The 5,307-nt window shown below is 41.3% G+C and overlaps 1 pseudogene; it reads left to right on the top strand.

The window, feature by feature from the left end:
* The first annotated feature begins 674 nt into the window (after positions 1-674).
* LOC136637747 (5S ribosomal RNA) lies at positions 675-795 on the top strand (annotated as a pseudogene).
* Positions 796-5,307: the final 4,512 nt, after the last annotated feature.

Here is a 5,307-nt window from a genome sequence, read left to right as displayed (position 1 = left end):
TATGAATCTAGAACTAATGTAAAAATTAGTAGTTCCTTAGTTTTCACAGATTATAATGCTAGCATGAAATTCTGTTTATCATGCAGAAGGAATCAAAACTAAATCTTTGACCCCTTTAAAAATGAGCACTCCATTGCAGCCAAGTGCTGTGTGCTCATGTAGCTACAGCTGGATGGGATACTTCTGTTATTGGCAGTGCTTGTCAGTACACATGTAACATGCACACACAAGGGAAATCTATTATGTGCTCTGAGACTTAGTGCAGTGGCCGATGGCACAGCTGAATGGTTTGGCAAGGAAGGAACAAGAAGGCAACAACAAAATCATTTATTGTGGGGATAATTTTACAATCAAAATGATCAAATTAAAAAAATGATCCAATACATACCAAAAAAATTCTAAACATGCAGCCCTCAAACACAGGACAAAAAGACAGAGGGACTAAGCATGCCATGAATTGATTGTGCACTCGACCCGGAAAGAGAAGGGACTCTGAGGATGTGAGGCTGCGCCAAGGAGTCTGTTTCTGCTGACTCTTGTGTAAAACACTGCTGGGATCATGGGGCTAGGCTGCCAAGACCAAAAAATCTCCAGGGATGAAAACAGTGCGCAACAGGGCAGTAAAAGTGAGCGCGTTTTAGCTCCCAAGCTAATTTTCCAGGAGAAGCGGCTCAGTGCGAGGCTAACTGTTACCCTGCACATGCCCGATCTCGTCTGATCTTGGAAGCTAAGCAGGGTCAGGCCTGGTTAGTACTTGGATGGGAGACCGCCTGGGAATACTGGGTGCTTTAGGCTGATACCATAGTCTTTCGAGACTGAAGGTTGCCAACCACCCATGCAAGGCTAGCTGCCCACTGGCTCTCAGCTGCAGTTGAGAAAGGATGTTGCCTCAACATATCTTCATCCTGAATATGAAGGATGTAAATCTTCATCCTGAATATGATGCTTCTCAATCAGATATTGTCCTGGTGATAGCTGTAGAAAGTCTGTATTCAAAATAAAAGGAACGGGGAAAGGCATACATTAAACTATAAATGCTTAACTTTCTGATTGCTTTCAGGCATTTTGTCCGTGGAATGAGATTGAAGAAGCTATATCAAAAGGGCACAGACAGTAGGAAAAGCAAATTGTAACAGCAATAACAACAAAAAATCCAGACCAATGTAACCTGTGATCTCTTTTTATCATACAGATCAATATGCCTTGAACTGCCATCCTATATATAAATCTGTGGACCTGGTGTCTTTTGTACTGAGTAGATGGACCTGGAGGTGACACAAACAGGCAACAGAACTCTCTGAGTTCTAAGTAGGTCAATAGGTTATGGGTTTTTATAAATAATTGAACCCTTAGGATTTGGCAAAAAAAAACACCCAACACTTCTTTCAAAAAGTATAGTGAACCGAAGTTGCTGTGGAGAGAATGGAAATGCAAGAGGGAAACTAGGAGTCATAGTTATGACATATTCACAGTTTTCATTGTATGACACCAGTTTCTTTTAGAAGTCTGATCCAGTTAATACTATTAGCAATAAAAAGTGCAGTAAATATATGCAAAATGTGACCAATTTGTATAGGTAACCAACTGTGATGAGGAGGTGCATATGTTGAGGTGTTTATTTTGTATGTCACAATTTAACAAGTGATGAAATCTAATATTTCACACATAAAAAGTGGAACTGAATATGAAGTGCAAAAATGTATGAATGAGAAAGTGGGATAAACCACTGCCAGTCTCAGCATCATGGAAAACTGGAAATTTGAATTAAATTTTTTTTTCCCTCGGCTCAAATTGTTCCTAGATTAGTGCTCAGGAAGATGGCAATGTTGAATTAGTAGATATGCAGAAATATCCAACACAATAACATAATTTCATTATCTAAGAAGAAAAAACTTGGCAATGGACTGAAGTTTTCAGTATAGAATTGCCTACAGATTTTAGCAGTTTTAAGTCACAGGGGAACAGTCTCAAGTGGCAGATGCCTAGAACATCAGGAATTGTGATGTGTACCAGGGATAAACTTGCTTGAAGGGAAGAGAAGGAGAAGTAATGTCTGAAAACTATACTAGAGCTGGCAAGTTATAATTCAAGGCATTATGGCTGGAATGGATGCATCCTAGCCAAACACACTACAGTGTAAGTTAAAATTCAGTAAAATGTTTTGGTATTTTGCTTTTGTCAGAGCTTGCAATGAGGCAGAAAATAGTAGGCGGCAGTTGAGTTGGATGACCAGCAAAGAATCCAGCCAGGGAGATTCAGGGGCAGACAGTTTGTGAGCTTGGTTGTGCCCAAAAAGTAACATTTCATAGGAGGGACTGTGCACAATCCTTATTGGAACCTTGCCAGATTCAGCATCTTTATTATCGTGCAGACCTAATGGTCCCTCATGGCACTTGACTATTATTGAAATAGATGTTCCAAGATTGAAATCCTTGGAACATCCACAATGGCGGTGCTGGTCACTTGACATCTCTTCTGGCAAGCTACCATAGTGATGCAGCAGTAAAGTGCCCTGGGTTCCAGTGTTAAGAGCCCTTGCTTTGAAACCCCCAGCATCTTCCACCTTCCAAAAAGTATTTGGGCTGTGCATCTGTATTGTACATATGAAAGTTGGCATGAATACAGGCTACTCCATTTTTTCCCCATACCAGGGAATGTGGATACAGTGCATTTCCCAATTCCAAACTCAGTGGACACAAACATACCCTGTTCACACACAGCTCCTGCACATCAGAGCTCTTGTATCCAGATGACCATCTGGCTTTTGCAATCAACTGAAGTTCAGAGTTTATGAAATGAAATAATATGTGTTGGTTCATAAGAAGAGTCCAGCTGGATCAGGCCATAGGCCCATTTAATCCAGCTTCTTTTATCGCACAGTGGCCACCAAATGTGTCAGGGAGTACCCAAGACAACAAGAGAACTGTCCTGGTGCCCTCTCCTGCATCTGGCATTTGAGGTAGATGGTTTTCACCCACTGAAAATGACATAGAATTTCTTCAGCAATGTGTAGCAAGAACCTAGGAAGAAAAATCTACATGTGGGAGTTTTTAAGAACTCCGCTGCAAACAACCTTTTGGATTTTAAATTATTTAGTGTTGAAATGCTCACTGGTAAGAGATGAATTAAGCTGTAGGGGAGAATAAGTCTGTTACTTAGAAAGATTTATTATGATTATTAATATGTGCTATTTAGATCTGTTTTTTTTGAAAACTGAAACTGGCAATATGAACCCTTGGCATTCAAGTAGGCAGCTCCAGTGCTTATTAGAGATTTGTTCTGCTAGAGTTAAAATATTATATTGGTTTATGATATTATTATATTGTACAGTGACTTTTACAACAGCCAACAGTGAAAACCAAATTATAATCTAGTATTCGGATGTTACCATTTTTTATTTTAAAAGCATGCTGGATTTTCCACACTGCTCCTGATGACAGGGAAATATGTAGTATTTTAAATAAAGCATTGTTTGAATCCCAAGGGGAGGATAAGAATTGTAAATAAGAAGCTGTTTTTGTCTCTGCCCTCTTCCCCCCGCCAGTTGGATTGCTGTCAGAGAATGAGTATGTAAACTAATATAAAGTGCAAAGATGTGACAGCAAAATGTACAAATGCATGGAGCCATTCTTGATTGGTGTAATCATTTTAATGTCTTTATAAGGGTGGCATGCTCTGTTACAGGGCAGTCTTGCTTTGGTTTTCTATTAGACGTAAACGTCCCATGAGTTGAAGGAATGTACTCAAGTTTATCCAATATTATCATTATACTGTTAAGTACTCCCTACTTTCCTGAGCAGTGAGATGTTCTAGGGAGAGTGTTGTCTAGGTTTTGTTTTGTTGGATAGGTGAAAACCCATGGCATACCTGAGGGGGACAAGGGGGACAAACAGGTCACCTCCCTGCGCCACCCAGGGCCTTTCTTCCAGAGGTGTTCTGAAGGCCAGGGAAGCAGCATGCTGCCTCCCTGACCCTCTGAAGCCCTTGGAAAGACCTCAGAGGGTTGAAAAACATCACTTCTGGTTTCATGGAGGAAACCAGAAATCATGTTTTTAAGACCTTAGAAGGCTTTCTTAGGGCATTAAACATCACTTCAAGTTTCCTTCATGAAATGAGAAGTGATTTTTTTCAGCTCTCCAAGGCCTTGGGAAGGCCTTTGGAGGATCAGGGTGGGTATGCGCTGCCTCGCTGGACCTCTGGAAGGGAGGCAGGGGTTGGCACCTGGGCAGAAGGGGCAGCAGCAGCTTGGCAGGGGGTGGCAGCTTGCGGTCTTGGCACCAGGCACTACTGGGGCCAGGATTGCCATTGTTGAAAACTTATGGTTGAAAAGTTATGGTGTTGAAAACTCACGTAACTTACACTTACGGTGACTTTAGAAAATTTGCTTTATTGACAACAGCAGATATCCCCGAAAGGCAGCATTTCTAATACGCCACATCAAATCACCAGAATAAGAACTTGAACTCCTCTGTTTCTGTTCCCAATGCAAAGTGCTGTTTTTCACTTGCACAAAACTACTTCCTTCCTTTATTGTGGGTATGGGGATGTCATCTTTCCCAAGCTATGCTGGGCATTTACCTCAAACACAATTGCTGGTAACTAAGTGAATAAAAGAAGGATAGGGTGAGGTGGCTTACTTCCTCCTCATTCGCCATTGCCAAAAATCACAGAAAACACTGAAGGAAGACGTAAGAGGATCTCCACCTTCCTACCACCTTCCTACCACATGTGCTTCTTGAAGCTTCTTTAAGCACAGAGGATCTTGGGAGTGGTGAAGAATGTCTTCCACTCCCAAGATATTCACTGCTGAACTGGTTTTGAACAAGCACAAACAGAGAAGGGAAATGGAAGCCGCAGTGGTGGCATGTGACTGTGTGCATGTGAGAGCATGGGTTTACACAGTAACATGGCAGCAATATTTGGCATGCTGCAGGGTGCATTGCAGCTTTGGTTGAGCTTGATTGATGTAATATTTGATTTTGTATCAGATGGTTTTAAAGATAATTTGTGAAAGGTAGTTGTGAGGGCTCTTTTGGTAGCAGAAGATGACAAAGACATTCCAAAAAGTAAGAGAAATTGAACAACACCCATTGTTGCCAAATAATATAGTGCTGGCTCATAGCTAGCCAGTCAGATGAGTATTATCCTGTGGTGTAGAAATCACTGGTCTAAAATGTATTGATGATGCATACTGTCTTGGAACCCCTGCTAACTGGCTAAGAAGCACTTTTTCAAGTGGGTGCTCCTCTTTTTAGCAAGGGGAGAGTAACTGTCCCTTCTCACCCCAGCAGTGTCTTTTCTAGTGGC

This window comes from Tiliqua scincoides, chromosome 1 (genome assembly GCF_035046505.1).
Source record: "Tiliqua scincoides isolate rTilSci1 chromosome 1, rTilSci1.hap2, whole genome shotgun sequence".
In the NCBI taxonomy this organism is placed as follows: Eukaryota; Metazoa; Chordata; class Lepidosauria; order Squamata; family Scincidae; genus Tiliqua; species Tiliqua scincoides.
Note: the sequence above shows the minus strand (reverse complement) of the source record. Positions and strands in the feature narration are given on the sequence as shown.